Raw genomic sequence first — 25,411 nt, 5'->3', positions numbered from 1 at the left:
TAGCTTTTGTTCCCTGATCACTTTCTGTACTGCTTTGGAGGAGGAGAATAAAATGGTGGCCTCCTGATCTCTGGCCCCATAGGGGCCAAGAGCTTGGGACCTCACTCAGTGCACCCTCAGAGAAAAGCAGTCAATCCCTCCTGTCTCCCTGGTCTCTGGCCACGCTCCAAGCTCATCCAGCCTGTGACCGATCGTTTCTATCTCTGGTGCACAGCCCCATTTGGAGTCTCCAAACCTAGCAGATTCCTACAGTGCACTCCTGCACTGCTCCCCCTTGGGGAGGAAGGTGAGTCTTTCTGATCTGCCACTTGTGGGGTCCCTGCTCAAAGAGCAGTGGTCCAAATGTGCCTTGGATCACATTTGGACCCCGAGCTGAAGGCCCATCCCTCATATCTGTCTCTGCAGCTGGCTTTCTCCCTCTGATACCTGGGGGCTCTGCCACACTCGGGCACTCCTGGTCTTTTTGTGAGTCCTGAGTCCATACTGTTTGAGGGTCCTGAGACCATACTATCCCCTCAAGGGCTCCACCACGCTGCTTAGCCTCTGGAGTGACATCCCTCAGGGGAGAAAACTTATAAAAGTTCTGATTATGTGCTCTGCTACTCTACCGCTTGCCAGGAGCCAGCCACGCCCCCACAGTCTATCTTCCTGTATATCACCTCACATTCACTTTTCTGCACATCCTACCTTCCAGAAAGTGGTCGCTTTCTGTTCCTAGAGTTTCTGCTCTTCTTCTCTTCGATCTCCTGTTAAGTTTGTAGGTGATCAGAACGGTTTCATAACTATCTAGCTGGATTCCTGTGACCTGACGAAATTTAGGTGTCCTACTGCTCCTCCCTCCCATTGTTTTTCATACTTTTTGTGTCAAGTCTATGAAAGGCCTATCTCTAATTCTTATAAATTTACATTTTACATTCATATCTATGATCTATTTTAATTTTTAAAATATTTTATTTATTTGACAGAGACAGAATGCACAAGCAGGGTGAGCAGCAGGTGGAGGAAGAAGGTGAAACAGGCTCCCCGTTGAGTAGAGACCCTGACATGGGGCCCAATCCCAGGACCCTGGGATCATTACCTGAGCAGTAGGCACATGCTTAATGGACTGAGCCACCCAGACACCCCTATTTTGAGTTAATTTTTATACAAGGTGTGAGGGTTCAGTCAAGGTTCATTTTTTTTTACCTATGGATATCAATTACTCCAGAACCATTTGCTGAAAAGGCTGTCCTTCCTTTAGTGAATTACTTTTGGATCTTTGCCTAAATCAATTGGGCACATTTGTGTGGATCTATTTCTGGGTGATCTTTTCTGTTCCATTGATCTTTGTGTCAGGTATCCCTCTGTCAATACCATACTGTCTTGATTACAGTAGCTATATAGTAAGCATTAATATGTGATACAGTGACTCCTCCCACTTTATCCCTTCTTTGTCAAGGTTGTTAGCTATTCTAGGGCTTGTGCCTATCCATATAAATTTTAGAACAAGCTTGCTTATGTGTACAGAAACACCTCCTGGGACTTCGATAGGACTTGCATTAAGCTGACAGATTAGTTCAAGGAAAATTGACATCTTTACTATGTTGAGCCTTCCAATTCATGAACACTGCATGTCTCTCCATTTTTAGGTCTCCTTGGTTTCTTTCATCAGCATTTTGTAATTTTCAGCATACAGATCTTATATATATATTTTAACTGTATACCTAAGTATTTCCGTTTCTTTGGAGTGATTATAAATTGTATTGTGCTTTTTATTTTGGTTTCCACATGTTCATTGTAGTATACAGAAATGGGGTTGATTTTTTTTTAAGATTTTATTTATTTCTTTGACAGAGATCACAAGTAGGCAGAGAGGTGGACAGAGAGAGAGAGAGGGAAGCAGGCTCCCTGCTGAGCAGAGAGACCGATGCAGGACTCCATCCCAGGACCCTGAGATCATGACTTGAGCTAAAGGCAGCGGCTTTAACCCACTGAGCCACCCAGGCACCCGGGATTGAGTTTTTTGCACGTTAACCTTATATACTGTGACCTTGCTGAACTTATTAGTTCTAGATGTTCTTTTACAGATTTTCTGGAATGTTGTATATAGAATCTGTGAGATAATTTTATCTCTTCCTTCCAAATCTGTATGCTTTTTTACTTCATTTCCTTCATTGCAGTAGCTAGAATTTTCAGTACTGTTGAGTAAGAGTGGTAAGAAAGGCCATCTTTGCCTTGTTCTTGATCTTAGAAGGAAAGCATTCTGTCCCTCACCGTGATATTAATTGTGTATTTTTTGGTACATGCTGCTTATCCAACTAATTCTGCTCAATTCCTAACTTGCTGAAATTTTTATATCATTAATGTGTGTTGAATTTTGTTAAATGTTTTTTCTGCCACAAAAATATTTTTTTTTTCTCATATAGCTTGTTGATATGGTGGATTACATTGATTAATTTTTGAAAGTTGAACCTGTCTTCCATACCTGGAATATATCCAACTTAGCCATGGTGTATATTTCTTTTTATATATTAGTAGATTCAAATATTAAGGATTTTTGCATTTAAGTTCAGAAGAGATATCAGTTTATAATTTACCATCTTTGGCATTGATATCAGGGTAAGAGGGTCTATGTCATCTTGTCCAGAATGGAAGTCTTCAATCACAATGCTGGGGGCGCCTGGGTGGCTCAGTAGGTTCCTCTGCCTTCAGAGGCTCCAGTCATGATCCCGGGGTCCTGGGATTGAGCCCCACATCAGGCTCTCTGCTCAGCGGGGAGCCTGCTTCCTCCTCTCTCTTTGCCTGACTCTCTGCCTGTTTGTGATCTTGTCTGTCAAATAAATAAATAAAATCTTAAAAAAATAATAAAAAATAAAGTTCTATTCTGTTACTTACAAATTTCCTCATTTGTCTATTTTTGTCTCTCCTCTTCCATACTTCAAGATTTCTTAAATGCATAGTGATTCTTAATTTTCTATTCATATTAAGTATGGAGTATGAGGCAGCCTGAAAAGACACTCCATGTAAGTGGGTGGGGCTTGTCTACTTCACTTTATCATGTATAGCCAGAGAACAAGCCATCAGTACATGAAGTATTATTAACAACTTTCTGAAGGACAGAAGGCTATTTTAAAACTCAGAAAGAACAGAGCAGAGATGCTGGCCCTGTAGTATGCACAAGGAAATCTGCTGATCAGAAGGAAAATGAGAGGTGTGAGTCACAGCAAGTGAGATGGAAAGGAGAGGTGAGAAGAGGTCATGAAAGCACAGGATTATTTCAAGTTCTACAGTTGCAGTTGTCCACTTTTTCTTCTACCTCTTCCCTTTTCTGTTTTATCTGCAGATAAGATCATCTCAAAATTAGGTGACAATATGATTGACAGAACTTAGGGCAGCTATCTTAGTGGCTGGGCTCAAGAAAAAAAATTCTACTGCATTACAGCTTTATAGATATCCAGATATTAAATGGCTATCTCCTAGCTTACACACTCATGTTTTCAGGTTGCTATTTTGAATCAAAGTCTAGTAGAATATGTTACAAAATTTCTCTTAGGAAATATTGATCTACCCCAATGCCTGAAGAGAATGATAGAGTTTTCATCCAGTTTTCCTCTTTATAGCAAGAGTAGGAAACATCCCTCCGATTTTTAAAGCACTAACCAATTAACAAATTCTCCTACTGTCTCATCTGTAAATAACATGATACTTAAAACTTTACCTTCATGGTGCCTGGGTGACTCAGTGGGTTAAATAAGCCTCTGCCTCTGGCTCAGGTCATGATCTAAGGGTCCTGGGATTGAGCCCTGCATGGGGGGGGGGGGTCTCTGCTCAGCAGGGAGCCTGCTTCCCCCTCTCTCTCTCTGCCTACTTGTGATCTCTCTCTCTCTCTCTCAAATAAATAAATAAAATCTTAAAAAAAAAAAACAAAAACAACTTTACTTTCAATCTCCGATCTTAAGGTCCTCATTTATTCTCATCTTTGTGATTCTAGTTCCATAAGGCTGGGGAGTGCCTGGGATAGACAGCTGAGGCTATCCAAGCCTTGACCAATGGCAGAATGAGTCTTCAGTTATGGAATGTGCTGAAACCTGAAAAAGACCAGAAACAAGGTTATCAAACACCAAGAACTATATCTATCAGCGTTGCCATTATTGTTGTTGTTGTTGTTGTCGCTGCTGTAATGAAAAGGGCTTTTTATAGCCAAGCAAGACGCTGGAATGCTGTAATGGCTTTACGTGTGTTTCAAGAAGCAGTGCTCTTGGAGATTGAAAAGGGGTTCTCAGATGTCATCATATCATTGCTGAAAGTCTGATTGAATACTTCCAATGTCAGGGAAGTCATGATAGTAGGAGATTGCTCACACTGTCAGAAAATATTTCATAAATACATCAACACACACACCTCCCTAAAATAAGGGTGCCTAAATGTTTTGGTTTGCCCAGAGCAGTTCCAGTTAATAGTCGTGTCAGGGTGATGGGTATAAAGTGTGCTCTCTTTCATTCTCAAAAGTTTCCTGGTCATCTGCCTACAATTGCCATATTTTAGTTCTAGTTTTGTCCCTGAAAGTACAGAAAGTTCTCAGTATATGAAGATAATCATTACTCAAAAAGAAGACCACCTTAAAGTGAATCCACTTTAAGTGGGCACCAAAATCTCACGGTGAAAATGAAAAAAAAAAAAAAAAAAAAAAAAAAAAAGATTGGGCCAGTACTATGAAAATGAAACTTAACAATATAGAAAAGAGGTGTGTTTATCTTGTGCCATTAATGAATTTAGGTAAGAAATGCATCTCTATGCTAATTCTTAGAATTAGTTTTTCTTAAGAGGCAAAAAAAAAAAAAAAATCAGAGGTAAAATATTGATAGAAACTATCAATCAGTGCTCAATCAGCACTGCCCTCACCACCACCTCTAAACTATGATACTGAGGCACTATCTTAAAGTTTTCTAACCTACTATTTCTTTATTAGGTCACATCTTACTTTTAAAATATTACTATAAAGTGAGTAATTTTTCCAAAAGTACTCAAAAGATTCAACCATTTTTCCAAGGGATTTTCCTAATCTTTATTATTATACTAATTATTCTTACTTGAATTATCACTCAAACTGTCTTTGCATTTATCTTCTTCTGTCTTCATTTGTATGCCATGCTTTTCAACAGCTTCACACAGAATCTAGTAGTCCTCTAACATCACTTTCATCAATTCTATGAAATCCTGTATGGTTTGCAAGGTAATCTGCAATTTCCCCATATGGTAAATTACATTGATCTGCATCGTATTGTGGACTACTGATAAATATCAGAGAATGTGGTGAATAAAAGACAAAAAAAAATTGATGTGATAGGTATGGTTTTATGTCTGTAAAAAAGTGCTTTATGTCTGAGCTTTTGAAACTGGCAGAACTTAATTAAAATTCAGGTATGTGCTCTGTGTCCACTTTTAAATAATAATAAGCACCATTTTTGAACAATTACTTTATGTTAAGTTGTTTGTTAGGCAGTATGAGTACAGAACTGAATATACATTCTTTAACATCAAACAAACAACTTAGAGCAATTCAGATAAAAGACAAGGCTCTGGGCAAACATAATGCAATGGCATGTATAGGTAATCAGCAATTTCCTAGTGGGTGGGATATCTCATGAGTGAGTGGAGTTTGGCCATACAAAAATGTGAGCTAGCTCCAGGCAAAGGGAGCCTGTGAACCTGTGTGAAGTTTAAAGATGAAAATAGTAGGGCACCTTCTGAGAACTGCATTGACATTTTTCCAGAAATGGATGGAGCATAGCATACAAAGGAATAGTGCCAAGAAATGTGACTAGAGAGGTTGTCATAACCAGGCATTATTAGGCCCAGTAAGTGCAACAGAATAAAGCCAAGTTATTGTGGATGCATAAGAATTTAGAAGGAGCAGCCCACTCAATCAGCACTGCCCTCACCACCACCTCTAAACTATGATACTGAGGCACTATCTTAAAGTTTTCTAACCTAGTATTTCTTACAGTGTATTACTGTGTTGCTTTCTCACTAGCAATAGTTATGTTAGCCTAGTAAAAAAGAGCCTGTGTGAGTATAAATACATGCAAAACTAGATAGATTAGACAGATCAACAAATAGGTAGACAGAAAGGCATTTTTTTATACTCAAAAGATTTTTAAGTGCTCCAATTTTTCACTCTTTATTTGCTAATACCTGCAGAGTGCATTCCGTAGTCTTTAACTATTTCCAATTCTTACCTTCAGTTAATTAAGATAGCCTCAGACCCACCATTCAAACATAAAATTATTTTGGCAAGTTACTTGGGCTAAAATTTCCATATAGCAGAGTTACAATTAGTGAAGAAAACAGAATCCTCAAATATGACCTTGACTATGACTGACTATAAAATATGATATGAAAAAAAACCTTTTAAACCATAATTTTGACTTGTCCTATCTTTTGAGGAAATGAGAAAATGACCTTTTTTTTACTGTAAAACTATGTAAATCTCAGAAAATAACCTACCTGTGTAATTGAGTGTCATAGGTCAAATTCCCTTGAAGCATACTCTGTGACAGGGATTTGAAGATGCATGAGTTGAGGGAGTGCTCTTGAGAAAAAGTCTTGTAAAGGAGGAAGTGAATCAGGATAGAGAAGAGGTTATAACTGAGCAAGGATATGGTTTCACATCCACAAGAGCTCTGGAACATAAATTGTACCAGAGTGCTGTACTTCCTTGAGGCAGGAGCTGATGTACTCTCCTATCACTCAGCCTTTGGCTATGGCTCTTCCTTGGGATGCAGGATGATATTTAAGAACCCACCAGATAAAAGTAATTTCTACAAAGTAGAAAGTCATCTGTGAGCATTTACAGCATCCTGCTAAAGAAGGTGGGGTGGGGCACCAAAACGTCTAATACAGTCCACCCCTTGTACTGAGCAAATGTACTTGTTTCTCACGTTCCATTCACTCTATCCAGCATTTAGGTGCAGCTACTCCAGGATTCTATTGCCATAGTTCCTAAGAAGATTTACAAAAGGGAATTTGTGGGTCAAACTACCATACCTGATGTTGCATTTATAATCCGAGATCATGCCGATACTATTTCCATCCCTTGCCATCTAGATTTCTCTCACTCTTAGTTCATCATTCTGATACTCTAGATGGTTTGTCTGATAGGATGACCCAGATCTTCACCACTAAGGGATCGAAGGCCATTATAATGCTATGGTTGCCAATTTACTGAACATATGAACACGAGGACCCTAATGGATTACTTTAATACCAAATGTATTCTTCCTTGCCCAATATATGGCACCATTTACTACCTATGATATTCAGAGACAATTACCCATGCCAATGGGGTAACTCATTTTTGTGTCTACTGGACTACTAGCACAGGAACTCAGAGTGATGAGGTGGCAACCTTAACTTTAAATTGAATGAGACTCTGGCTGTGTTTTCTGGTGGAAGAGTTTCCCCATCTGGGAACTGGAACCACGAGACTGACAATCTCAAGTTGTGGGGTAGGGAAGCACAAAGCCTCTTAAAGTCTCTGGGAGTAATAAAAGCAGGACCTTTTCTACTTCCACCTTTTGGTTCCCAGATCCATTTATCTACCTATTTGGAACTCAAACCCATATAATAGTCACCCCTCCACTTGTGTCTCAATGTTCTATGAGCCAGTGGTATTTAGATGTAGGGGAAACTGGAAAGGGAGTATCTTGGACTGATCCCTCCAAAACAGAACTTGAGATGTGTCCAAAAGCAAGGGGCTTATGTGGGTGGTAATTATAGGAAGCTGTCATAAAGGAGTGGGGAAATGAAACAGGAAAGAGAAGGAAACCAATACACATGCATTAAGGAACATGTTAGAGCTGTGGGCAACTCTGAATCAATCCCAATAGGAACCTGTGGAGAGACTGTGAAATATACCTTAGTTTTCTACCTGAGGGACTAGGAAGCTAATGTACTTATTTTTTAGCTCTCATTTACAGTTGGCTGAGGGTTATTCCATTTTGCCCTCTATGTGGGTGAGAGAGCCCTCAGGTAGAGAGCTGTAGAAGTTGGCATATGGGAATGGTGAGTGCCAAGGGGCTGTGGTGGGAGCACTGATACAATTTACTGGTAGGCATCCTAAACACCATGAAATTAAGTTTCTAGCGCCCAGGGGAACGGGGGCTTATAAGAGATATTTAGCCAGAGTTACCTAAGGGGAAATATAGTTACATTTGTTATAGACTGGATTTTGTGGATGAATGTTTATATACCTTACAATTACATTCATAGTTCACTTTGATATGGGAAAACCAATCCAAAATGTTGCTATGTATACCAACCAGAGCCATGAGAAGAACAACTGGTCGGGAGCTGAGAATCTGCATTACAGTTCCTAGTGGACCTCGTTTTCTCCCTTGGTAAAAAGGCAAACACCTAATTCCAAGGAGTTTAGTTTCTGTAAAAAGCATGAAAGTTCTGGGGTAAGAGGAACTATAAAATGACACCATAAAAGTTGACAGATCTCAATTTACTGGTAAAGAAGTACAAATGGCACATATCAAAGCTATGTTAGCCAAGACCCTGTAATTACAGATATTTAATAAAATTAATGGCCAATAATCCCAAATTTTAAAAGCACATGTGAGAATCAAATAAAATGGAATAAAAGCAGAGTTAATTTTAGACTTTTAAGGAAATTATGGGCTAATGATTTCTGCAGCAACCTTGTGAAAAAACAACTCCAGACCTCATAAATACTAAATGAAGTCTGAAACTCTAAGGCAAACCAGATACAGAATCTTCCATGTTTAAGGGTACAATAGTAATTTTAATTTACTTATTTGAGAGGAATAAGCATAAAGAGCTCCAACAAAGACAGTAGTATGGTATAGTAAAATGAATATGAGGTGTTAGTCAGATTTGGGTTTTAGTCTTATCTTCAGCACTTACTTGACTAGGAAAACCTGGAAGTTTCTAAGCATTGCTGAGTCTATTTCCTGACAGCAATCATGATACCCTTCTACACACATTATTGCAGGGTTATATTAACTGAGATAATATGTAAAAAAGTACTTTGGAAATGACATATGTTCAATACAACTAGGCCTTAGTTTATGTTTCAATGATAAAAATGCAGAGCAGAGACAATTTACCAAATATAACAAAAACCACCTACTATCCAATCATAAAGAAAAGGTAGATGCTAGGTAGGAAAAAAAATTTTGTGTAAAATATTGAAGAAAGGAAATTTTGTCTGAATCACTGTAGCAGGTGGTAAGACTTCTAGTCCTCCCATTTATCTCGTCCTCTCTCCTCCTGATTGATTACCTTTCCCTGCCACTTTCAAACTGGGCAGAGCGATGTGACTGTTCTAGGCCAACAGTCTGCTAGCAGAAGTGCTATCTAGTCCAGGGCCAAAGCTCTAATTACCAGTGCAAAGCACCCCCCCCCCAACCCCCCGGCGACATTTCCTTCACCTACAAAGGTGACTGAGAAGCCTTAGTTGAGACAGTGGAACCAAAAGATCCAGGCCACTTGGGTAAATGATGTGGGTAAATAAGGAATATTACCCTGAAGAGCCATCTGGACCCACAGTAGATTTTGCATGAGCAGGAAACAAACCTCTATGACACTTTTGAGTTTGTTTTGTTTATTGGTTTTTGTTACCACTGAATAACTCAGCCTATCCTGACTTGTATAATCACTGAGGTAACTGGCAGGGGTTTCTACGCTCCTACCTATGACACAACCACAGAATTCCGCTGATGTTAAACTTTAGATATCAGAATCTCCTAAGTGCTATTAATCAAGAAAACTTTGTTGAATATATTCAAACCCTTCAATTCACTAACTTGCCTTTCAGCTGCATTTTAACAATGCTAGAAAAATTGGTTGGTTTAGCAAATTCAGGAAATATAAGTTACTTTCCTTCACTCATGAGTGTGCTTCCACAGAAATGTTTAGTCACTACTGAATTCTTCCACCATCTCAAATTTATATTATATACAAACTACATAGAAGGAATGGAATTAAGTATAAGGATGGATGTGTCCATTTATATTATAAATTATGGATTATAAATCCATAGAATGAGCACCCACACATATAGCTGCCATTACCACAAAATTTCCATGACTTTGGGTAAATTATTTATAGTCTATTGCCATTTCTCTGTCTATGAAATTGGGAATGTTGGTCATTCCAAACATACTATATTGACAGACAGGTAGCCTTGGGGAAAGGGAATGTGTATAGAGAACACATTCCAAAGGGCACTCAGCTCCCTAGGAAAGAGACAAAGTAAAATAAAAAAGAATGTGTATGTTTAAAAATTTATTTATTTATTTATTTGAAAGAGAATAAGCATGAGCTGTAGGGAGGGGCAGTGGGACAAGCAGACTCTCCACTGAGTGAGGAGTCTGAGATCATGACCTGAGCCGAGTCAGATGCTCAACCAACTGAGCCACCCAGGCACCCCAAGAATATTTCATTTAAATTGCAGTGGCTCATCAAGTATATAGTTGGTTTTTAATTTCCCTTTTATTTTGAAAGAACGGACTAGAAAAGACTCCCTGCCACTTAGAGTGGAGAGGAGTCACAGGGTGGATTTCTGCAGAGGACGCTTTGTTTCCTACACGACATTGGATTAGTTTTTCAAATACTAATCAATGTCACTAACCTCTGAGATGTGTGGTTCTGTGATTTGGAATTTTGTTATTGATCCTTATCATGGTTGTCAAAGTGTGGTTACCTGGACCAGCAACAGAAGCTGTTTTCCCAATCACTTGGGAAATTTTTAGAAATGTAAACGTGGCCCTACTCCACCTATTGAATAAGTACTTAGGTGGAGCAAGGCAGTCTGTTGTAACAAGTCCTTCCTGTGGTCGTTATGCATGCTCAAGTTTGAAAAACATTGGGCAAAAGGGGCTTTCCTTAGAAATCTGCAAAACATAAAATGCTTTAAATGCATTCTAGCATTCAGACATCAGATACAAATCAAGCACCTGTTAAGACCTTTTTCTACCAGAGAGTCTATATTTTCTGATTCTTTTAGATTAAGATCTGACTCCCTAAATTTCAAAATGGAGCTAGTTTTTATGTTTAAGTAATAAACCCTTGAAAATATGCGATGTATATTGGAAGTGCTGACACAATCTTAATGATAGCATTGCAAATGGCGATGCTATAATTAAGCTTCGATCTCCTTTGGAAAAAAAAGAAGGGAGAGAGAACGTGAAGAAGGAGGTTACTGTTCAATGAACTGCTCTGTCACTTGCTGCAGTGATTCTTAATTGTGTCTCATTACGGCAGGATGATCATTACTCTACTTGTCTGTCTGATTTAGAGACCACTAAAAGTGTCTTGTAACACGCAGCCGTCTCCCTTGCAACAGTCCTTTGGCTCTCACCCTCATTACTCAGAATCTGTCCAATTATTTGTCATTAAAGTAATAAAAAGGACTGCAGCAGAAAATGTGGGAGGTAACTGCTGGAGGTCTGCTCCAGGGAGGAAGAAAAAAATGCAAACTGTTTTCAAGGCGCTGGGAAGGTGACATCGTTAATTAAGTGTTAGGGAATATGCAAATCAGTCCCACTCTCAAGAGACTGTAATAAAACTGAGAAAACATTATTATCACTGCAAGTAAAAGAAGGCCACATTACCCCATCTGGAAGGCGATGTCATTTTCTACTGGAGACTCAGGAAAGGAAGGGAGGGGGCTGGGAAAGAGATGATGAAGGTGGAGTTGTTCAGGGCCATTGAGTGTGCTCAGGCTGTTAAGAGTTCAGAATTAAGGTGTCAACACAGAAGGCCAGTGGATTACAACTTTTAATGAGGGATGTTTGTCTAATCACAGGATTTGCACACCCAATTTCCTCTGCAAAATGACTTACAACTCATCAGCAGGCAGTGTTTTTGTAGGTGAAAGGAAGGGGAGAGGAAGTGAGGGGGAGGCTGACAGCTGGCATAGTAGGCATCTTGGGGGTTGTTCCTAAGATGGTAATGAAGCAAAGTACTAAGAGGTACATGGACATTTGCTTATTTATTAAAAATATACTGAGTACCAACAAAGGACTCGGGGACTTTTCTCAAGCTAAAGCCTCTCCTGTCCTCCTATAACTTGTTGCCTTGGCCAACTCATTGCTCATCTTTGGACTTTGTAGTTAATGTCAATTCCTGTGAAAACTATCCCTTATTCCCACCCCCAGATAAATATACCAAAGCAAAAAAAGTATGCTTGCTATACATACACAGTTTCAAGGCAAATTCTCTTGCTTCCTTATTCCATCCAGTTTCAGATATTTATATGAAACCTTATATGGAAATATTGGAGCCATACCTGACCCTAGAGTTTCTCAGGTGGACTTTATTTCATCACAAGGAAATTAAAGTCTTCTCAATAACCTTTAGGAAAAGTCTTCTTGCATACTGCATTAGTTAACGACTCCTTCATTTAGATACTTAATTAAAACTCAGAAGTCTATATGTCAGCTGGGCTTACTCATGAGCTTTGGTGACCTGGAGATTGGGTTAGGTGACCCTGCTGTTGGGTAGGCTGGGCTTGCTCACCTACTTGGCTCTAAGTTGGCTGAGGAAAGCCTTAGTTTGGACAATTGGGCTCTTTTTTCCCAGGGTCTCTAATCGTCTAATAGGCTAGCATATGTTTGTTCACAGGCTGGGGATAGGGTTCTGGGAGAGAGTAGAAATATGCAAGAGGTTAAGGCATAGGTTTGGAACTTGTGTGCTCTCACTTTTGTCCCATTTTATTAGCCCAAAGATGAATTCTAGAATCAAGGGATGGGAATTAACTCTACCACTTGATGGGAGGAGCTACACCGTAACAATTCAAAGGGCTTAGAGGCAGGCAGGGTTGAAAAATCAAGGTACTCAATTCCTATCTGTGGGTGTGGATAGAGCTGAATGTCCTGTGCTATATGGATCATGGGGATATGGGGGTATCTTATGGTAACTTATGCCAAAAACCACTGTCAAGAGATTGTGATAAAACTGAGAAAACAGGTTCCTTCCAACCACAGAATGAACTTCCTTGCTATATTAATTTCCTAAGCCGCTATAGCAAATTATCATGCACACAAGAGATTTTAAAAAGGTAAATTTATTTTCCCACAATTCTGGAGGATAGAATCCTGGAATCTTCCTCTTCTGTCTCTTTTAAGTATATCTGTCATTGAATTTAGGGCCCAACTGGATAATTCAGGATGGTATTCTAATTCCAGAATCTTCAACTAAATTATATCTGCAAAATAAAGTACTATTCACAGGTTCTGGGATTAGGAATAGACATACATTTTCAGAGGTCGCTATTCAGCCCACGGCCACCTACTGTCTGGCTCCATTCAAAATATGCACATCATTTCCACATGCAAAATACATTCACCTCATCTCAAGATCCCTGAAAGTCTCAGCTCATTATAGGCATCAGCTCAGATTTAATTCTCATTGTATATCATCAACTCAAACGTCAAAAATCACATCAAAATCACCTAATCATGTCTGCATGAGACTCAGTATGAGCCATGATGGGACAAAATTCCACTCTTATCTGTGGACCTGTGAAATGAGTAACCACAAGTTGCCTGGTTCCAAAACCCAATGGTGGGACACACATAGGGTATAAGAGTTAGAGACATTACCATTCCAAAAAAGAGAAAATGGAAAGAATAAAGGAGTCACCAGTCCCAAGCAATTTTAAAGTCCAGAAGGGAAAAATTCCATTAGGTTTCAAGACTGAGAATAACCCTCTATGGCTCAAGGTTCTCTGCTCCGGGCCAGAGGCTCTGCCCTGCAGGCCTGTGGCAGCTCAGCTGGCTTCTGCACCTGCTCAGCTCAGTAGACCTGTGCCTCTCAATCTATCAACCTCTTCAAGTCATTCTGCTTTTTGGTGTTGTTTTATTTGAAGACTAGCACAGGCTGAGCATTATAAAGTCGCTCTATCAGCTTGTTTCTTTTCTATAGACTTTTGTGAGCCCGAAAGACCACTTTCACTTTGTCCCGTCTCTGTCCCCTTCAGGATTCCCCTTCAGTTAGCAGTGTTTCTGCTGATACAACGGTCTCAAAAACCTTTCAGGTCTTCTGTGTACATCACAGGATCCACACCATTAGACAAGAGGATTCCCAACACATCTTTCCTGGAAAACCTCATCTCTATTACTGGATTCTGCTGAGATGATTGAATGTGTGAGTCACATGCCCAATCTCCTCAGCAAAAGATTGTTCAGACACACCCCTGGCCTTCTCTCCAGGACATTTTCTTAACAGCGAATCTCCCAAGTTTAGAATCTTTTGCAATGAGAATATGCTGAGAGTTTCCCAAATAAGAGCTTGCTCCTTTTTACTTAACAGTTTCTTCCTTAATTTATCTCTTTCCCCTTGCACTTTACTATAAGCATTAAGAAGAAAACAAGCCACACCTTCAACACTTAGATTGGAAAACTCCTCCACAAGTAGTCAAGTTCATCCCTTAAAAGTCTATGTTCTACAGATTTAATGCAATCCTTATCATGATACCAACTGCATTTTTCACAGAACAAGAATAAACAATCCTGATATTTGTATGAATAGCCAAAGCAATCTTGAAAAAGAAAAACAAAACTGGAGGGATCACAATTCTAGACTTCAAGTTATATTACAAAGTGGTAGTAATTAAAACAGTATGGTACTGACATAAAAAAAGACACTTAAATCAATGGAATAGAATAGAAAACTCAAATAAATCCACACTCATATGGTCAGTTAATCTTCAACAAAGGAGGAATGAATATGCAAAGGAAAGAACTCTCTTCAGCAAATGGTGTTGGGAAGACTGGACAGCTACATGCAAAAGCACCAAACTGGACCACTTATCTTACACCATACACAAAAACAAACTCAAAATGGATCTGAGACCCAAATGTGAGACCTTAAACCACAAAAATCCATGAAGAGAGCATAGGCAATAATTGCTATGACATCAGTTATAGCAACATTTTCTGGATACGTCTCTTGAAACAAGGGAAGCAAAAGCAAAAATAAACTATTGGGACTACATCAAAATAAAAAGTTTCTGCACATCAAAGGAAACAATCAACAAAACTAAAAGAATGGTAGAGGATATTTTCAAATGATATATCTAATAAAGGGTCAGCACCCAAAATATATAAAGAACTGATATATCTCAAAACCCAAAAAACTAATCCAATTAAGGTGGTCAGAAAACATGAACAGATGTTTATCCAAAGAAGTCATACAGAAGGCCAACAGACATACAAAATGATGTTCAACATCACTCATCAGGGAAATGCAAATTGAAACCACAAAAAAAGTATCTCAAGTATCTCACACCTGTCAGAATGACTAACATCAAAAATACAAGAAACAATGTGTTGACAAGGATGTGAAGAAAAAGGAACCCTCCTGCACTATTGGAATGCAAACTGGTGCAGCCACTGTGGAAAACAGTATGAAGGTTCCTCAAAAAATTAAAAATAGAACTGCCGGGGCACCTGGGTGGCTCAGTGGGTTAAAGCCTCTGCCTTCAACTCAGGTCATGATCTCAGAGTCCTGGGATCGAGCTCCACATCGGGCTCTCTGCTCAGCATGGAGCCTGCTTCCTCCTCTCTCTCTGCCTGCTTCTCTGCCTACTTGTGATCTCCGTCTGTCAAATAAATAAATAAAATCTTTAAAAAAAAAATAGAACTGCTGTACATTCCAGTAATCACGCTACTGGGTATTTACCCCCAAAATACAAAAATACTAATTCAAAGGGATACATGCATCCCTATGTTTATTATAACATATGCTACAATAACCAAACTATAGAAGCAGCTCAAGTGTCCATTGATAGATAAATGGATAAATATGTGGTACACACAGACACACAGGAATATTATTTGGCTATAAAAAATGAAATCCTGAAGTTTGCAACAACATGGATAGACCTAGAAAGTATAACATTAAGCAAAATAAGTCAGTCAGAGAAAGACAAGCACCATATAATCTCAGTCGTATGTGCAATTCAAGAAACAACAACAACAAAAAATGAGCAAAGAAAAACAGAGAAACCAAGAAATAGACTCTTAGCTAGAGAGTATATACATGGTTATGAGAGAGGAGGTGAGTGGGGGAAAGGTGGGGGTAATAAGTGATAGGGATTAAATAATATACTTATCAGGATGAAAGAAAAAAATCTATGTTCTACGCAAGTATAGAACACAAGTCAGCCATGTTTTCTGTTACAATATAACAAGGATTGCCTTTTCTCCAATTTCCAATAACATGTTCCTTATTTTCTTCTTAGCCCTCACTAAAGACTATCTTTAACATCCAGATTTCTTCCAATAGTCTATACAAGGCAATTGATTTATCATGCATCTCGAGATTTTTCCAACCTGTACCCATTATCAAATTTCAAAGCCACTTCTGCCTTTTAGGTGTTTATTTACATTTTAGCACCCCATTTCAAAATCTGTATCTATTTCCTACAATAAATTACCACAAACTAGATGGCTCCAAACTACAGAAATGTATTTTCTGATGGTTCTGGAAACTAGAAATTCAAAATCTAGTAGGATCATATTTCCTCTGGGGATCTTGGGGAAAATCCATTTCTTGCCTCTTCCAGCCTCCGGTGGCTTGAAGCATTTCTTAATGCGTGTAGCCACATCACTGCAATCTCTGTCTCCATGGTCAGAGTTGTCATTAGGTTTAGAGCCTACTATGATGATACCCTCATCTCAGATTCCTTAGATTAATTACATTTGCAAAAACCTCTTTTCCAAATAATTTGACACAAGTTCTGAGGACTAGGATATGGACATAGATTTTTCAGGGCCACCAACCAGTCCACTACACTAGTCACCTCATTATTATAGCTAATTCACTTGTGAGGCTAGTAACAGCTCTGGTCATTTGTGCCCCAGTTCTCATTAATCCATGTGAATTTCTTTTTAGTTAACTATTATTTTACAAAGCAACCCACAACTTTATGTCTTAAATAATATTATCTAATGATTCTGGGAGTTGACTACATAGGTCTATTTCACTTCAGGTCAGCTGGGGCACTAGGATGGTTGGAAAAATCCAAATGACCTAATTCTTATGGGTGCCAGTTGGTACTAGCTATTCGCTGAAGCTCAAACAGGGTTGTGGCTGGGGACCACAGTTCTCCACTGTGTGGGCCTTTCCTTATGTTTTTTCGGGGTTCCTTATAGCATGATGACTTGATTTCCAACATGGAGCATCAAAAGGAAAGAAGGATAAGTTGACAGTTCTTTGAAGGCCTGGGCTTAGAAATATTAGACTAATTCTGACAGAATTCTCTCAGTCAGAATAGTCAGAATATCAACCCATATTTAAAGGGAGGAAAAACAACCTTCAGTTTTCGATGGAAGTACATCATGAGCATACAGAAGTGGGAGTAAATGTTGACAACTATCTTTGGAGGCCAGTTCCCACAGTCCTCCTTCCTTTACCCCACCAGCCAGTCTACCATGAGTGTTTCACAAGCTTGTCTGGCTGAAAGGGTAAATGAGAGCTGAAATCTAGCTCATGCTCCACTTGCCAAACCAATTATTGGCTACAGCAAGGCTATTTCCATTCACAGAAAAGCATGCTTTCCCCCACATTTTCCCTATGGAATAATAGTAGCTTTGTCTACCAACAGATCCAGAAGTTAGCTCTATAGCTTCCAGTATGATTACTCAACAAAACCAAGACTGCTAGCACAGGGATTTTGTATTTGAATGGAAAGTATGTTGATCTTTTTTTTTTTTTTTAAAGATTTTATTTATTTGTCAGAGAGAGAGAGAGAGCGAGCACAGGCAGACAGAGTGGCAGGCAGAGGCAGAGGGAGAAGCAGGCTCCCCACAGAACAAGGAGCCCGATGTGGGACTCGATCCCAGGACGCTGGGATCACGACCTGAGCTGAAGGCAGCGGCTTAACCAACTGAGCCACCCAGGCGTCCCGAAAGTATGTTGATCTTAAAGTTGGAAGTCCTTTACTTGAGACTGGCACCTGCTACTTACTAGCTAAGTTGACCTAGACAAGTCACTTAACTCTTTACAGTGGAGTTTCTTCATCTGCATAATAGAGATAGTAATTATTGCCCTTTATCACTCTCACAGTGTGGTAAGGGTCACGTGATAATACATGTAAGACTACTGTGGAAAATACAGGCTACCGTGTAAATTTAAGTCTTCATCCAGAAAGTATGCTTACTCCCACCTAGTTTTGCAGATGCCAATCCCCTATCTTCATTTGGGAATTAGAGCAACAAAGGGCCATGAAACACTGGCCCACAGAAATCTAACTAGAGGAAATTAGTAAGAAGGCACCTTTTGTGATGAAAAGAACTTCTTATTGGAACAAAGATCATCAGATATTATCACTCCTATACTTCATTTGCCAGGTCCTCCCAACTATGGAACATGAAGAGCTAAGAAACAGTCCTAGTTCCTACAGTGTTCTGTATTTATTTTCCAAGCCCTCCAGGAGGAAGAATACCACCTGCTCACTTTAAATGAGCGCAGTGCATATTGAAAACACAAGGCACTAGGTAAATGATAGATAATTACCAAGCACACATTGACATTATGTAAAACACTCTGGCATTTTTCTGTGCTGCGATCCATTGAACTGTATCACTCTGATGACCAAATAATGAATTACAGTCCATTTATGAATGCTCTGTATTTAATGCTAACCTTCTGCTACGTCTCCTCAGTACCTTGACCATGACGACAAGTGCACACACAGGGTGGGTGTGAATGCATCAGATTTCTCATTTTTATAGTTAATGAATATGCTTTTCAGACTGATGCCTCCAAGAATAGTTTTTATACCCAAGTTTGACACACAAAAAGGATTTATCTGCAGAGTTGCCTTGTTACACAGTTGTGTGGTAGAATGAATTCAGTGTCAATACATAGCTATAGTTATTCTTGGGAGTAGGGACAGATTCCATCCATTGTCCAGCATCATATTAATGCTGCACAATAGGACTTTGTGTAGTCCAATGCTGTAGTGTTGAACTTATTATCACTTATAATTGATAAAAAGCTGTTACTTACTATATGCCAAAGTCTGTGACAAGTGAACTATACATATTTAGTTACTTAACCCTCACTCTAAACCCTGCAAGGAAGTTTCTCTATCTGCAAGGAATATCTCTATCTATGTTTTATAGATGAGGAACTGGGAGGTAAGAGTTCACCTAGCCTGTCCAATGTCACTCAGGATAATAAATCTTGGAACTGGGGTTCAAATCTGGGTCATATTACATCTAAACCCCAGGCTCTTATATAGCACTGACTTCCAGGAAATAATGTTAGTTTTTCCAGTAAGCTTCTTATGGATTTCCAAACTCTATAGTCTTTGGGTTAAAGGAAGTAACAAGTCCCATTCAGTTCTATCATTCCGCACCTTATCTCTAGACATGAAGTTCTAGGTATTACCTCTCATCTGAATTTTAGTGATTCCATGTGACTTAGACTTTCCAAACTCAAAAATGCAAAAAATTCTTCAGAGAAGCAGAGAATGTCTCAAACATGCCAGCCCTTTGGGTAGTCTTTGTTTGGACTACTCAAGTCCATTTTGAGGCCAGAATCAGTAGTGTTTAATATCCCAGAACAAACAAATCCAACTCTAAAAGCACTAGCAAGTTGATGCTAATTTTACTAATTTTTTAAAAAGATTCTATTTATTTATTTGACAGAGAGAGATCACAGGTAGGCAGAGAGGCAGGCAGAGAGAGAGAGGGGTAGGGGGAAGCAGGCTCCCTACTAGCAGAGAGCCTGACACGGGGCTTGATCCCAGGACTCTGAGATCATGACCTGAGCCGAAGGTAGAGGCTTAACCCACTGAGCCACCCAGGCACCCCTAATTTTACTAATTTTTTATGGGGTGGAGAGAATTCACATCACACACCAGATGGCCATAACCTAGAAGAACAATTGTATTAGACATCTTTTTTTGACCCCAGAGTTCTCTCCCCTTTATCATCCAGTTTCTGACTTGCTTCTCCCCCTTTCTCTAGTTCTCTCAATTTAGTTCTCCCCTCAGTTTGAGTACCTAACTCAGTAAAATAAGGCCATGTTAAAAAGGAGAGTTGGCCACTAAATAATAATTTTGATTTCTTCCCTCTCACGTAAGTTAGTGATGATACACAGACTCCATTCTACCTACACACACACACCACATCCCCCATGAGCACAAGCACACACCCTATATAGCACATACTTTGCACATACACACAACACACACACCTGACACGGCCCATTGTACATACACCGCATTCCACACAGACGGGCACTCTCATTGTACATCACACGTTAAACACACACTGCACCACACGCACATCCCGTCTGTATCACAGATGCCATACACATGAAACACACACACCACAGTATACCAGGCAACATCCCCCAGGCTAGACCAAACCTATTAAGAGGAGTGAGTTAAGATCGGGTGTGGCTTCCAAAACATATGAAAACTTCCATTTCTCCAATATCAAGTTTCTCAAAGTAAAAATTACTTTAAAGCAACTATAGAGTCCGGATAATAAAGCTAAAACACTGTTACTCCCTTACAAAAATATAAAATGATCAGGTTAATTAAAATTCTTTCCTAACCTTGAATTTTGAATTTATTGTTATTGTGCCTATTCAAAACCATTTGGAATTTAAATAAGAATAAAATAAGAATAAGAATAAAACATTCATGGGTGCCTGGGTGTCTCAGTGGGTTAAAGCCTCTGCCTTCAGCTCAGGTCATGATCCCGGGCTCTCTGCTCAACTGGGAGCCTGCTTCTTCCTCTCTCTTTCTCCCTGTCTCTCTGCCTACTTGTGATCTCTGTCTGTCAAATAAATAAATAAAATCTTTAAAAAAAAAAAAAAAGAATAAAACATTCACAAAGGATATCATTTGCCCCAAAGCCAAATGGCCCAAAAGAATAACTATAACTGCATTAATTTGCAAAATGAACTGAATATAGCATAATACTCATTTCACTGACAAGGACAGGGAACAATGAGAAGGTAGAGTGATAGGAAAAATCAGGTATTGATTATTTTTTTTTACAACTCCCACATGACTTGCAGTTTTGTTTTCTTTCTTTTTTTTTAAGCTAATTAAGCTATCAGAATCTTAGGCTCTTCGTTTTCAAAGTCAGTACAGACATATAAAAGCTTTAATTATTTAGCATTTCTCTAGAGAAAAGAATCTGTATTATTAAACAACCTTCTGGTCACACTCATTCACAGAGTGAGTATCTTAAAAACAACTTTTCTCGCAGGCTGAGCTGTGATTTACATCTCCTGGGGTTCATCTTGGTTTCACCTTTGCCGGACAACCAGAGCCTGAGCTCTCCGCACACTGTGGTTCCCAGAATGAACCAAAAGGGGTTCATTGACTTAAAACCCAGTGACTCTTGCAGCCTTCTCCACACTGGTGTCTGCCACTGGGGTCACTTTGGTGACCCCCAAACTGCTGTGACTCCTGACCTTCCTAGGCACCTGGGGATAGTTCTGAGCAGTACCCTAACCTAGAGACAATGAGGAATGTAAGTTAAAACCCATGTGGTGATTACAGTGGATAACACTGTATGTATTAATTCACTTTTGCTAAGAGTAGAACTTATATGGTCTCATCAAAAAACAAATTTTTTTAAGAGAGAGAGAGAGTGTGTGTGTGTGTGTGTGTGTGTGTGTGTGTGTAGTGATGAAAAGACTTAACTAGACGGAAGAGATCCTTTCACAGTGTGTATGTATGGCAAATCATCGCAAGGTACACTTTAAATATTTTACAATGTTGTCAGTTACACTCCTATTAAGCTTAAAAATACACACCCAAGCCCTGACTCACTTGGGAGACGACAGAGGCTGAAGGCTGGGATAAATGACTTTATTTAAAAGAACAAACAAGTATCATTTTGCTTCTTATTACCAAGATAAAACATCCACTGTGGAAATTTTAGAAAACTGATGAGTAAAAGGGAAACAAGGACTACCAAGCTGTAATTTTCTGCCAAAAGATAACCACCACGGGCCTCTGGGTAATATCTGTCTCATCCCATTTTTTCCCCTTTACTTACAAACATATTAAGTGGCCTTAACTGTATACCTTAGGCAAAGGGCATTTACTATATCGTCATCTATTTTACTAAAAATGAATAACACAGGGTGCCTGACTGGCTCAGTCAGTGAAGCGTCTGCCTTCTGCTTGGGTCCTGATCCCAGGGTCCTGGAATCCAGCCCAGCATCGGGCTCCTTGCTCAGCGGGCAGCCTGCTTCTCCCTCTGCCTCTGCCTCTCTCCCCTGCTTGTACGCTCTCTCTCTCTCTCTCAAATAAATAAATAAAATCTTCTAAATAAGTAAATAATAATAAATAATTTTATAAAGAATTAGTGAGGAAAGTTTATGGATCTGGAAATATTCTAAGATACCCAGAATTATGTCCTACGATATAAAGAGAAATAAAACTTTACAGGACTATATTTAAATGAACTAGAAGAGAATCTACCACCTTTCCCAGAGGAAAAAAATCATATTTATAGACAGCATTATATTAAAAGAACATTTAATATTTCATACCAAAGGGTACCTTCACACATGAGAACTCCAAATCAGGAGCAACGAAGCCCTGTGAGTGATGCTGAGTGCCTGCAATTTATAATACAAAATGCTCACCCCATGCAAGTTTCAAACGAACAGGGTTTGCTTTTTTTTTTAACCACACTCAAAATTTAGTACGGCTTATAATTTTTATATAACTCAATATAAAAAACAGATTAGTTTCATATAAAGTACTAGAATTGAAAACTGAGGGGCGCCTGGGTGGCTCAGTGGGTTAAGCCGCTGCCTTCGGCTCAGGTCATGATCCCAGGTCCTGGGTTCGAGCCCCACATCGGGCTTTCTGCTCAGCAGGGAGCCTGCTTCCTCCTCTCTCTCTGCCTGCCTCTCTGCTTACTTGTGATTTCTCTCTGTCAAATAAATAAATAAAAATCTTTAAAAAAAAAAAAAAAGAAAACTGACATCAGTCTTAACAGTGGTGAGGCAGCCTTTCATAAGCATCTCTGTGTTGATTTTCTGCTTGGAGCTACTGAGGGAACAAAAACGCAGGGTCAAGAGAGCCCAGGAAAGGGGGGCTAATGGAAACACAGTTCATAAGTCCTGGTGACCACAGAACAGGGGCTATTATAAGAAGCCCGGCCCACAGCAGGATTTGCCTGGGGCTAGAAATACACAGAGAACACACAGGCAAAAAATGGCACGGTTTCTGTGTCATCTGCTTATCCATTGACATCACATGGTCTCCACACACGAAGAACTGATGAATAGATTTCATTTATTTTTCTTGGGTGTATGTGAGAACATTTGGATTCTACTCTTAGCAAATGTCAATTATATAATACGAGGTTATCAACTAAAGTCACCATGTGATAATTAGATTCTCAGACCTTATTTATCTTACAACATAAAGCTCGTACTCTTTTATCAACCTCTCCCTACTCCACCCTCCCCACCCCAGACCCTGGCAGCCACTTTTCTACTCTTAATTTAACTTCTTTTATCTTTTTTCTTTTTTTTTTGATTCCACATATAAGTGATACCATGCAGTTTTTGTCTTTCTGTGCCTGGTTTATTTCACTCAGCATAATTTCCTCAAGGTTCATTCATGTTGTTGCAAACGTGTCAAGATTTCCTTCTTTCTCATGGCTGAGTAATTCATTCATAGACATATAATATTCATTCATGTATATAAACAATACAGGTTTGCACTGTGTGGGTCCACTTATATGAGGATTTTTTTCAATAAACAACAGTTCAGTACTATAAATGTATTTTCTCTTCCATTTGATTTTAAAATTTTCTTTTCTATAGCTTACTTTATTATAAGAGTATATAATACATATAGCATACAAAATATATGTTAATCAACTGTTCATGTTATCAGTAAGACTTCTGGTCAACAGTAGGCTATTAATAGTTAAGTACTAGAGGAGTCAAAAGTTATATGGAAATTTCTTCTTTTTTTAAAGATTTATTCATACATATATAAATTTATTTATATATAAAATATATATAATAAATATATAAAAATATATAATAAATTTATTTTATTTATTTATTATTTATTATTATAAAACATATATAAAATAAATTTTTATATATATAAATAAAGGAAATTACTTCCCATTTCCAACTTACTAGGAATGTCACGGCAAAGGGAGGATTAATGATTTCTGCACTCTGGCTGGCAAATGGTCACTTGCAAGATAAGATCTTGGCCAAAAGATCCCGTTCTGTTCTCGGATTTTCTCCTGGCCTCACATGCATGCTTCAAAGGAGAAGTGTTTTAGATGTCATTTGCAAGACAAGGATGATATGAAATAACCACGTGAAGGAAGTCCCATGAATGCAGCCAGTAACGGCTCCAAAGGAAGCTCCATGTTTGGTCACACAAACATTAGGTTTGCGTTTTGATAGATTTGCTAGCGGAAGGCATTATTGCATGTACGTAATGGGCTTCTGAAGTCTTTAGCAGATCTTTTGCCAGATCGCCTTCCTTACAGGCCTGGATTTGGAGAAGTGTCCCCCGAATCTCACCTCGGCAGGAGAAAGCTCCCTTGTACTCCACCAGAGTGCGTGGCCAGCTAAGGCTCGTCTCCCAACAGAGCATGACCCCCCCTTGGACACTGGGTGAGTGATGAGGGCAGCTCAGCATCCCAGGGGTACCGAGCAGTTGTTTCTGGACTCACGGAGCCAGCAGATTCAAAGAGCAGCCCTAGGCTGGGATCTGAGAGGGTGAGATGAGCGTCAGAGACCCAAGAGGTCCATCTCTCCACGGCCCTCGTCCTAACAAAGAGAAACTGAAGTACACAGAGTGTTGAAGATGACATTGTCAAGGTCAAAATCCAAGTTTCCTCAATGCCACTCTTGGGATGTTTCCAGCTGCTGGGAGATAGAGAGTCGCTCGAAATGACACAACCTGTCATATACCAGGCTTTGCTGCAGAATTCTGTTCCTATCAGCCAAATAATTATAGACAACCAATGCCATCTTTGGCCCTCCACCCTTCAGGTGTCCACTTCCCCAGGCTGCTCGAGACAGATGTCCTCAGGGAGTTCTTTCTAGCCCCTCCTTCTTGGCCCCACAGCGAAGAGCCTCCCGCATCCCGCTTTGAAAAAAAGAAACTGTGTCAAACTATCTTCCAACTGTCTTTGAAGTGGAAAACAGCATATGGAGATGGTTTAGTTTGGGTTCTGAGTTTTCAGAGAAATGCTTTTAGAACATTTCTAATTGGCCTCCACATGAAAGGAGTTATGTCCCTCAGGAGAGGGAGCAGGAGAGAATAATGGAAGATGGCGGAGGTGGTGAGGTGTCAACCAGATGGGGCCATGGCGACACCACTAGTAAGGCCATCATCTTAAAGGACCATCCAGTGCAATATCATAGA

General features: G+C 39.4%; 1 protein-coding gene across 1 annotated transcript in view; it reads right to left on the bottom strand.

Annotated features, from left to right (window-relative positions):
• Positions 1–3,929: 3,929 nt before the first annotated feature.
• LOC125082945 (translation initiation factor IF-2-like) overlaps positions 3,930–25,411 on the bottom strand; it is a 43,973-nt gene continuing 22,491 nt past the window's right edge. Inside the window, exon 4 of the mRNA XM_047698874.1 lies at positions 3,930–4,067. The gene's annotated coding sequence lies outside the window, so the exon portion shown is untranslated. The remainder of the gene's footprint in view (positions 4,068–25,411) is intronic.

The sequence above is a fragment of the Lutra lutra genome, chromosome 13 (assembly GCF_902655055.1).
Source record: "Lutra lutra chromosome 13, mLutLut1.2, whole genome shotgun sequence".
Lineage (NCBI taxonomy): Eukaryota > Metazoa > Chordata > Mammalia > Carnivora > Mustelidae > Lutra > Lutra lutra.
Note: the sequence above shows the minus strand (reverse complement) of the source record. Positions and strands in the feature narration are given on the sequence as shown.